Source organism: Pseudorca crassidens, chromosome 15, assembly GCF_039906515.1.
Source record: "Pseudorca crassidens isolate mPseCra1 chromosome 15, mPseCra1.hap1, whole genome shotgun sequence".
In the NCBI taxonomy this organism is placed as follows: Eukaryota; Metazoa; Chordata; class Mammalia; order Artiodactyla; family Delphinidae; genus Pseudorca; species Pseudorca crassidens.
In genome coordinates, this window is record NC_090310.1 from 65,310,996 (window position 1) to 65,321,483 (window position 10,488).

Genomic DNA, 10,488 nt, shown 5'->3' on the forward strand with positions numbered 1-10,488 from the left:
TTCCACCTTCACCGTTAGGAGGCGTGGTTCCGACTACCACCATCTCTTCCCTAGGCACGAAACAGATTCGGAGTGATGTATCTTCAGGACACACCGGCTAGTCTCCCGCTTCCAGGCCTTGGCATTTGCTGTCGTCTCTCTTTGGGACAATCCCCACCGCTCACGACTTAGTTTCAGAAGCCGTCCCTGTTCCCCGCCCAGGGCTTTTTTCTACGACCCATTAATTTCCCCTGTATCATTGGGAATAGTGTGTCTTGATCACTTCTCTAGCTCCAGCGCCTACTACAGTATTCAATGAATGTTAAATGAAAGAATGATGAATGAATGACATACTGGAGCCAGATCACCAAAAGCCTTAACACGCCCACAAGAAAACCCCGGTCGGACTTAAAAGCCAAGCGCGAGGCCAATGCCTGCGTGAGGCCCGGGGCAACAACACGGTCTCCTGCCCAGGCCTGCCCCACCTCACGGCCCGCTCGCTCCCACCAGAGGCAAAGTTTGGTTCTAATCGCTTCCACTTTTGTTGTTTAAAAAAAAAAAAACTCCGGCTCTAGTCTCACCGGCACCGAGCGCCCGACACCAGCACAATCTGGAGTCAGGAGATCTAGGAAATCTGCAATCGAGAAGCACCAACCCCACCCCCTCACTGGACACCAGCTCCTAGGTCCCTGCCATGGGTATGAGCTGCGACATCTCCTGGTCTCCGGGGCTCCAATCGCTGACAGACCCCTCCCTCATGGCCTTCCTCCCGAAGAAACGTGACCCTTGCCGGCCGCCGTTGCCGTGCCCCAACCTACTCGTTCGTCGTCCTGCCGCTCTCTGTACTCAGGCCCCCTCGCGCCTTCACCGGAGCTTCAGGGGGCGGGGCCTCGATGTGATCCAACGCGCTTGCGCGTCCCCTCCCACCGCCACCCCCCCCCCCACACACACAATCCTCCCCCCCACCCCACCCCAGGCAGGGCTTAAAGAGCAGCGGAGCTGGACGGTGGCTGGGAAGGGGCGGTCCGTGTGAGGACAGCTTTGGAACAGCACCTTGGGAAGAAAGGGAGGAGTCGTGTTGGGGCCGCCGGGAGCTACGGGTTTGAAAAGCTAAAGCTCGTAGGGCGTCGCAACTGCTGACTTCCGATGCAAGATGGGGAAACTGATACTCAGAATGGGACAGTCACTACCTTGGGGACACACAGTTGGTGGTAGTGGGTGTGGTAATAGAGGCCCAGAGACAGAGACAGAGCCCAGCGCAGGGTCCCATAACACGTTAAAGGCTGAACCAGTGTTGGAACCCAGCTGGGTCCCAGAAAAGAACACCTGATTTCTCCAACCCTGGGACAGCTGCAGGAAAAGCCTTAATGGCAAAAGGAAAGTAATTTCATTTTTCCAGCAGTTTTAAAGTTAGGAACGTTTGAGGGTGATCCAGTGTTTCACAAAATGTCCAATATCACTCGCATCAGGATCTGGTGCAGTTTTTTTTTTTTAATGCAGGTTTTTTTTATCCCTACCTCCATCTCACCCCTTGGCAGCTCCCCAGTTCTTTAACTGTGCCTTCTTTCTGGATTGTGATAGGATTCTTCTCAGTCTGAAGCACCTGATATGAATTTTAATTAAACTGAATTTATCAGTCTGGGCTCTGGGGAATTAACCATGAATAAGACAGAGCCCCGGCTTTCACCTCTGATTAAAAAGGTAGACAGGTAAACAGTGTTTTTCTGGGGAAGTACGGAAGGCTTTTGGGGTCTTGAAGGACAGGTAAGCGTGTGTAAACAGTGAAGGAAGTAGGGGTGGAGGTTAGAGGCAGGAAAGGGGCTAGTGTACCAAGTAGCAGGAGCAGAAACAGCAAAGGCAAATAATCCTGAATGTGGCTAGTCTTGTTTTAGAGACAATGAGGAGTTTGGTGTAGATACTGAGGAGGGTCTGGGGGTTGGAGCAGGCTTTTAGGAGCTCAGTCTTGGGGAGGGAGCCTTGGATGCTAGGTTAAGAAGTTTAGCGTTTGTCCAATGAGTTGTCTAAGGATATTAAGGAAGAGGGAAACATGGTGTGTTAGGTTCTGGTTACAGCATGGCAAATGGTTTGTAAGTGGGGAGACCAAGGCCAGAGAGAGATCTCAGAGGTAGTTAAGGTGTGAGATGATGAGGCGGGGCCGAGAAGATGGAGAGAAGGGGACAGATTAAAGAGATATTTAGGAGAGAGAACTCCGACTGATTATAAATCAGCGGCCCAATCCAGGGTACAGGATGTTTCCAACTCCTTAAATAAAGTATGTGGGACTTCCCTGGTGGTCCAGTGGGTAAGACTGCTTGCTCCCAATGCAGGCGAACCAGGCTGGATCCCTGGTTGGGGAACTAGATCCTCCTGCATGCATGCCTCAACTAAGAAGCCCACATGCCACAACGAAGATCCCATGTGCTGCAACTAAGATCCAGGGCAGCCAAAATAAATAAATACATAAATATTTAAAAAATAATAAAGTATGTACATTACCTACAGGACAGACTGAGCTTTCCAATCTTGTTGGTGGGAAGGAAGGGATAGGTGGTCTGTTTATTGCCACAACTGTGATTTCATGATGTCCCTCTTTTGTCTGCTTTTGTACCTAAGGGAGAGTCTGAAGCAGCAGTTACTATAATAGGCCCCAGGTGCCAGAAAAAGTCCACCGGGCTAACAAGGAACAAAGGAAGCTATTTCTAGGGCAGCATGAAATTAAAAAATCATGACCCAGGGTTCTCTGTGCAGGTTCTCCTCTTCCAAGATGGGTGCCAAATGATGTGTATCATGTGCCTATTTGTGAGATTTGGGGAGGATCCCAGACCTTAACACCCCTTTGGTTGTGTCCTCTCACATTGTGGCAGGTAAGGTATTTTCATTCCCATTTTGTAGATGTGGCAGTTGAGCCTCAGAAGTTATGTGACTTGTTCAAGGGGATCCAGTTTGTGGTGGGACTGGAAGTGAGGGGCTCTTGGCCAAAGATGTTTCCAGCAAGTCTTTGCCTTTCTTGCTCCCTCTGCTCAGATGCTTTTCTTCTAAATCTTGGCGTAAGTGGCTCCTTCTTGTCATTCAGATGTTTCCTTCTCAGATGACATCCCCACCTGACCAGCCTGTGTCACATTTTCCTGTGTATTTTCTACATAGCACTTACTAGTATCTGAAATTATTAATTTTATGTGTTTCCCTCCACTAGAATGTGAGCTCCATGAAAACAGGGGCAATATCTGTCTTGGTCACCACTTTACCCCTAGCACCTGGAATAGTAGATACTCAATAATATTTGCCGACTGATGGAAATAAGCTGGGGAGGGAGGAAGGGAAGGAAACCAACATTAAGTGAAAGCTTGGGATGTTTCAGGTGCTTCTCATAAACTATCTCATTTGATCCCCTCACAGCCTTTCCAGGTGGGTACTGTATCTCCATTGGGTGATAAGAAAACATGGGAAGTGAGGTCAAGTCAGTCGTTTGTTACTTTTGAGGCCATAGGCTCCTTTGAGAATCTTCATTAGACGCAAACTTTTAGCAGACCATGTGGAGGAATTCAGAGACCTCTTCAGGCCTACTCAGGGATCCCAGATCAAGGAACCCAGGATTAGGGAACTTGCCCGAGGTCCTTCTGGCCTCAAGCCTTTGCTGGTTCCTCCCTCCATGGCAAGGATAGATTCCCTTTAGTGGACATCAGGGAACCTGCTGAAGATTTTGGAGCAGAGCGAGTTTATGATGTCTTGAGCCTTTCATGTCTCCAACCTGAGTTCAAATCCTGACTCCACAAACTATCAGTGTGACTATGGGCAAGACTTCTCACCTCTCTGAATCCCACTTCCCTCACTTTCAAAATGGAATCTGTTTTTTGTTTTTTTTCTAACAATGACTAATCTTTATTTGATCTGCTCGTTAAGTGCCGGGTACTTGGCTGCTGGCTTTACAGTTGTTATCTCACTTTCACCACAAACCTATGAGGTGAGTACTGTTATCATGTCCATTTTACAGCTGGGGACTTGGAGGCTTGAAGAAATGCCCTGACTTGCCGAAGATCATGCAGCTTTACACTCTTAGCCATTGTGCACCTACACACGTACCTTGGGATGTGCCACGAGCTCAGGCTTCCCAAAGCTGACTTCTGAATCCACTGCAAACTCTGTTGGGTTTGTGGGAACATTTGAGTCTAAATTAGTTTAAGGAAAAGGCAAGGAGGGCTGCACTGCAGTGTGAATGGAGGTCAATCTCTTTGTATGTTGCCTTTCCCCCTGTAAGGGCCTCTGGCCAAGCCTAGACTGGGCCTCTTGACTGGGACATCTGTGTCGTCCCAGGGTCTGCATTGCACGGAGGTCTGCATTTGTGCACGTGGCTGCTGTCTCTTTTTAGCAATGACATCACTCTGCCTGGAATTATGAGGCTGTCTCCACGCCTGACTGGGGGCCACTGCTTGGCCGTTCAGAGTGGAAATCCTGTGTCTTCCAGCCCCTACCTACCACAGGCCTGGCCCAGCCATGCTGCTCAGGAAATGCCTTTGGAATCAAAGGGAGGGCTCTTCTATGTGTTGAGGATTTACTGTGTGCCAGGCCTGTCCCGGACACTTTACATGTGTTATCTCATTTACATGCCCCAGTAATCCTGGGAGGGAGAAGTTACTGTCTCTATTTTACTGAGAAGAAACAGACTCAGTTGGGCTTTACCTTAGGCCCACTTGGGGTGATTGATGGCACCAGGACTGACTCTAGGGCTTGTGTGCTCATCGTGCATGATGAATTCTTGAAGCTGTGAGCTGATAAAGGGGATACACTCCTCAGCACCCAGGATCCTCAGAGACTTTCTATCAACAAGCTTCTAGTCCAGCTCTCATTTCATCCATGAGGAAACAGGAGCCCAGAAAGGAGTGATGACTTACTTATAGCCCCTCTTTTCCGCTTACTACTTATCCATTGTTTTTTAAAAAAAATATTTATTTATTTATTTATTGGCTGCATTGGGTCTTAGTTGCGGCACACGGGATCTTTCATTGCAGTGCTCGGGCTGTTCGTTGTGGTGCACGGGCTTCTTTCTAGTTGTGGCTCGGGAGCTCCAGAGCGTGTGGGCTCACTAGTTGTGGTGCACAGGCTCTCTAGTTGTGGCTTGCGGGCTCCAGAGGGAATGGGCTCTGTAGTTGTGGCACGTGGGCTCAGTATTTGCAGCACGAGGGCTTAGTTGCTCTGTGGCATGTGGGATCTTAGTTCCCTGACCAGGGATCGAACTGGCATCCCCTGCATTGCAAGACAGATTTTTTTTTAATTAATTAATTTATTTTTGGCTGTGTTGGGTCTTCGTTGCGGTGCGCGGGCTTCTCATTGTGGTGTCTTCTCTTGTTGTGGAGCATGGGCTCTAGGCACGTGGGCTTCAGTAGTTGTGGCGCGTGGGCTCAGTAGCTGTGGCTCGTGGGCCCTAGAGTGCAGGCTCAGTAGTTGTGGCGCATGGGCTTAGCTGCTCTGTGGCATGTGGGATCTTCCTGGACCAGGGCTCGAACCTGTGTTCCCTGCATTGGCAGGCAGATTCTTAACCACTGCGCCACCAGGGAAACCCTCAAGACAGCTTCTTAACCACTGGACCACCAGGGAAGTCCCACTACTTATCTTTATCTACCTTTTGGGAAGGGTGAAATCCACTTTTACTCACCATTATACCACCCAAGTAGCCCAGTGCCTGGTCCTACTTGACACTCAGTAAATGCTTTTAAATTTTATTTATTATAAAAACATTGAGAAAAGTATAAATGTTAGTATAACAGACAACCATATACCCACCACCCCACTTGCGAAATAAAAACTGCTAATATAGCTGAAGGCCCCCTGTGTGCCCCTCTACAACTGCACCTCCCCAACCCCTGCCGAAGTTAAAGAGTCTCCTGAATTTGGTGTTTATTATTCTACGCCATTTTTTTTTCTTTTTTTTTGTGGTATGCGGGCCTCTCACTGTTGTGGCCTCTCCCATTGTGGAGCACAGGCTCTGGACGTGCAGGCTCAGCGGCTATGGCTCACGGGCCCAGCCACTCCGTGGCATGTGGGATCTTCCCAGACTGGGGCATGAACCCTTGTCCCCTGCATCGGCAGGTGGACTCTCAACCACTGCGCCACCAGGGAAGCCCCTATGCCATTTTTTTATTCATATACCATAAAATTCAACCTGCTTAAGTGTACAGTTTAGTGGCTTTTAGTGTGTTCACAAGATTGTGCAACCATCACCACTATCTAATTCTAGAACATTTTCACCCCCAAAAGGAACCCCATACTCCTTATCAGTCACTCCCCCATTCCTCCCTGTCTCCAGCCCCGGCAATCACTAATCTGCTTTCTGTCTCTATGGATTTGCCCATTCTGGACATTTACTATAAATGGAATCCTGTATGTGGTCTTTTGTGTCTGGCTTCTTTCACTTACCATAATGTTTTCAAGGTTCATCCATGTTGTAGTATGAATCAATATTTCATTCCTTTTTATGGTGTGGTATTCCATTGTGTGAATACAGCACATTTTGTTTATCCATCACTTGGTGGACATTTGGGTTGTTTCTGCTTTTTGCTATAAATAATGCTGCTATGAACAAGTTTTTGTGTGGATATATGTTTTCAATTCTCTTGGTTATATAAGTGGACTTGCTGGGTCATATGGTAACTCTATGTTTAACTTTTTGAGGAACTGCCAGACTGTTTTCTAAAGTGGCTGCACTGTTTTCCATTCCCACCAGCAATGTATGAGAGTTTCAATTTTTACATCTTCACCAACACTTATCTCTTTGATTATGACCATCCTAATGGGTGTGAAGTGGTATCTCATTATGGTTTCAATTTGCATTTCCCTAATGACTAATGATTTGAGCGTGTTTTCGTGTGCTTATTGGCCATTTGTATATATCCTTTGGGGAAATGTCTATTAAAACCTTTTACCCATTTTAAGGGCAAAAATATTATTGAGTTTTAAGAATTCTTTATATATTCTGGATACCAGACCCTTATCAGATATATGATTTGCAAATATTTTCTCCCATTCTGTGGGTTTTCTTTTCAGTTTCTTGATGTTGTCTTTTTTTTTTTTTTGGTAAATTTCTATATATTTTATGCAGCCTCTTTATATTGAAGAAATTGGGGTGTTTTAAAATATCTTTATTGGAGTATAATTGCTTTACATTGTTGTGTTAGTTGCCGCTGTATAACAAAGTGAATCAGCTATATGTATACATACATGCCCATGTCCCCTCTCTCTTGCGTCTCCCTCCCACCCTCCCTATCCCACCCCTTGATAGTGTCCTTTGAAGCACAAACGTTTTTAATTTTTATGTAATCTAATTCATCTATTTTTTTTCTTAGGTTGCTTATGTTTAGAGTGTCATATCTACAAAACCATTGCCTAATCCCAAATCATGAAGACTCACACCTGTATTCTGTGAGATTTATGGGTTTTGCTGTTACATTTAGGTCTTTGATTCATGGTACGAGGTAGGTCGTATGCATTTTTAGTCCTTTTACTAGGGGTATGTTTCTAAAAAAATATATGATACTGTTTTTCCTGTTTGGGGGACTTTACATGGTAACGTGTGTTCTTGTGCAGCTTGATTTTCTCATTCAGCCTTATGCTGGGAGATTCATCCATGTTGATACGAGTCACTAGTTCATTTGTTTTCACTGCTCTATAGGTTTCATTGCATAAAAATACCACATTTCATTTACCTTTTCTCCTATGAATGATCCTTTGGGGTTGTCTCTACTATTTTGCTGTTACAAAGGGTAAACAGTCTAATATGTGCCTCCTCGTGCAGTATGTTGAAGGTCATGGGCATATTCAGATTTACTAGATAATACAAAATTACTCTCATAAGTGGTTTTACAAATTTGCACTCCTGCCAGCAATGTATTAGAATTGCCCTTATTCGGCATCCTCACCAAGACTCAATATTGTTGGGCTTTTTTGATTGTGCCAGGCTAGTGGGTGTGAAATGATATCTCATTAGGATTTCCCAGATTAATAGCAAAGTTTATTTTTCAGTAAGTATTTGCATGGGTGGGTGGATGGCATGAAAGTAGAATGGATTCAGCTCTTTGATGAGGAGATGACCCTCTATTCTTCCTGTGGCTAGAGGATGGCAGGGCTCTGGGCCTAGACTGCCAGCTGTTTGTAGGGAGACCCTGGAGCTAGGAAGCACTGGGTGAGACCAACAACTCTATATATATGGGGAAAGGCAGTTGTCACCTTGAAACCAGCAATGGGAGCCTTACCCCAGGGAGAGGCTATAGTCTTGCCCTTCCATCTCCCCACACTTTCACCAAGAAGGGAGGGAACTAGAGAGAAGCCAGAAGGGAATTGTGTAATGATGAGAATGGGATCCCACGGTCTTAGGAATGACCCTTTCTTGAGGACCTTCTCATGGTCTCTGTATTGGTGGGATGTATTTCCCTTGGTTTTTTGTTTTGTTTGTTTTTAATTTTTATTATTTTTTGGCTGCACCTCACGGCATGCGGGATCTTTGTTCCCTGACCAGGGATCAGACATGTGCCCCCTTCAGTGGAAGCTCAGAATCTTAACCACTGGACTGCCAGGGAAGTCCCTGTATTTCCCTTATTTATTCACTGAGTTTGGGGATGATGATAATGATAATAAGAAAAATAATAGTAAGTATTGTGTATTGAACACATGCGAGGCATTGTACCTTTTTCTTTTTATAGGTATTATTTAATTCCCTGTGGTGTAGGTGCTGTTATTATTCCTGCTTTATAGATGAGGAACAGAGGATCAAAGGGGCAGAGTAACTGAAGGTTTGTACCCAGGCAGTCTGACTCCAGAACTCTTAAGCACTGTGCTGTATTGTTAGCCTGGCTCAGCTAAACCCAGGACAGCAAAGAAAGGAGAAGCTTGCCCAGGCTTGGGTAGGTGAGAAACGCAAGTCGCAATATCCACTGGGCCTGGCATGGAGAAGGCAGCAGGGAGCAGAGTGAGAGGCCCCTGGGGAAGATGGTTCTTTTTTTTTTTTAATATAGGGTGATTCCAGTTTACATTTTCTTTTGTTGTTATAAATTTATTTTATTTAGTTATTTTTGGCTGCTTTGGGTCTTCATTGCGGTGCACAGGCTTTCTCTAGCTGCGGCGAGCGGGGGCTACTCTTCTGTTGTGGTGCGTGGGCTTCTCGTTGTGGTGGCCTCTCTTGTTGCGGAGCACAGGCGTGCAAGCCTACAACCAGTCCCAATCTGGGTGGCATCAGAGAGTGTTTGTTGAACTCAACAAAACAGGACTCTGACAGAGGCTGGGACAAGCCTGTCTTGATCCTGAGACCCCAGGCAGGGCCAAGGTTTTGGCACAGGATTTTGGCAGTGGGGTGGCTGTGGTCTTTTAAGACCCTGGGACTTTCCTCCCACGTATGCCCACAAGGATGTCTCTTCCAGAATGTTGGCTGCCCTGGGCACTACCTCAAATTCCATCCCCAGAGTGGCAGACCCAAGGCCTCCTCTCCAGACTGCCCCAACATACACATCACCACAGGGCTGGCGTGTTCACACTGTTGATCTCTTACCATGGGCTAAGCACTCTGGTTCATTTATATCTCTCAGCAACATCATGAGGCAGGTACTCTTCGTATATCCATTTTGCAACGAAGGACCCAAGGCTCAGAGAGGTTAAGTAACTAACTCACGGTCACTTAGCTTGTAAATGGCAGAGCAAGGACTCAAAGAGGCAGTCCTAACATGTGCCCAGCCTAGTCCCTGCAGGTGCAAAGCTAAAAAAGAACCATTGCCTGCTCAAACAGTCAACGGTAATGTCGTCAGACATTTACATAGGGCTTGTAGGTATCAGGCACAGGCTAAGCTCTTTACATACATTATTTCCTTGACTCTGCTTAACAACCCAATGGAATAAGGTTATGCTCATTTTATGACGGAAATTGAAGCTCCAACAGGAAAAGGTCAAGGTCACACAGCAAGTGAGGGGCAGAGCTGGACAGTCTGACTCTGGAGCCAGAGCTAGCAGACCTCTTCTGCCATCTCTTCCTCCTTTTTTTTAGCGTCCTCCCTCCCCTATACACTGACCCTCCCAGGCTTTCCTCCTGCTGCTGTTTCCACTCTCCCCCACCCCAGCTCCCCAGGCTAACCCGTGTCTGGAGCCCCCAGTCCTTTCATTCATATTCTGAGCATAGTTTGGAGGCTGAGGCCGGGTCAGACTATCTGGATGGTGACCTCCAGGGGTCAGCCCATGCCCTAGGGTGTCCTTTAGCCCTTCCTATTTCCACTCGGCTGCCTGGCAAGGGAAGTCTTGGAGGGGCCCACCACCCAGTCCTCTTACCTACCTGCAGTGGCCTGCGGGATACGGTGGATGGAGCGAGCAGGACGCCCATACCTTGCAGAGAGGCCAGCGTTCTGGGGGTGGGGGCAGCACTGAGCCTCTCAGGACCCGGTGGCTCTGGAAGCTGATATGAACAGCAGCAACTGCTGGCATTATCTGGGTTCTAAGAATAGCTTGGGCTGAAGAGTTGGGGGCTGGGGCCAGGGAAGA

The 10,488-nt window shown here is 47.1% G+C and overlaps 1 protein-coding gene and 2 long non-coding RNA genes across 11 annotated transcripts in view; 1 reads left to right on the plus strand and 2 right to left on the minus strand.

The window, feature by feature from the left end:
• GSS (glutathione synthetase) overlaps positions 1-914 on the minus strand; it is a 49,953-nt gene extending 49,039 nt beyond the window's left edge. For 8 of the 9 annotated variants that reach the window (XM_067707916.1, XM_067707912.1, XM_067707910.1 and 5 more), the window contains exon 1: positions 798-914. The gene's annotated coding sequence lies outside the window, so the exon portion shown is untranslated. Of the gene's footprint in view, positions 1-560; positions 713-797 lie in introns of those variants that run through there. The other variant, XM_067707918.1, reaches the window with a different exon arrangement.
• Positions 915-998: 84 nt separating this feature from the next.
• Positions 999-7,275, plus strand: LOC137207746 (uncharacterized). Its single transcript, XR_010935233.1, has 3 exons — positions 999-1,079; positions 2,728-2,843; positions 3,971-7,275. It is a non-coding gene; the product is annotated as an uncharacterized lncRNA (long non-coding RNA).
• A 1,717-nt stretch (positions 7,276-8,992) lies between these two features.
• Positions 8,993-10,488, minus strand: LOC137206440 (uncharacterized). Its single transcript, XR_010934650.1, has 2 exons — positions 10,283-10,488; positions 8,993-9,188 (listed from the first exon to the last, which is right to left on the minus strand). It is a non-coding gene; the product is annotated as an uncharacterized lncRNA (long non-coding RNA).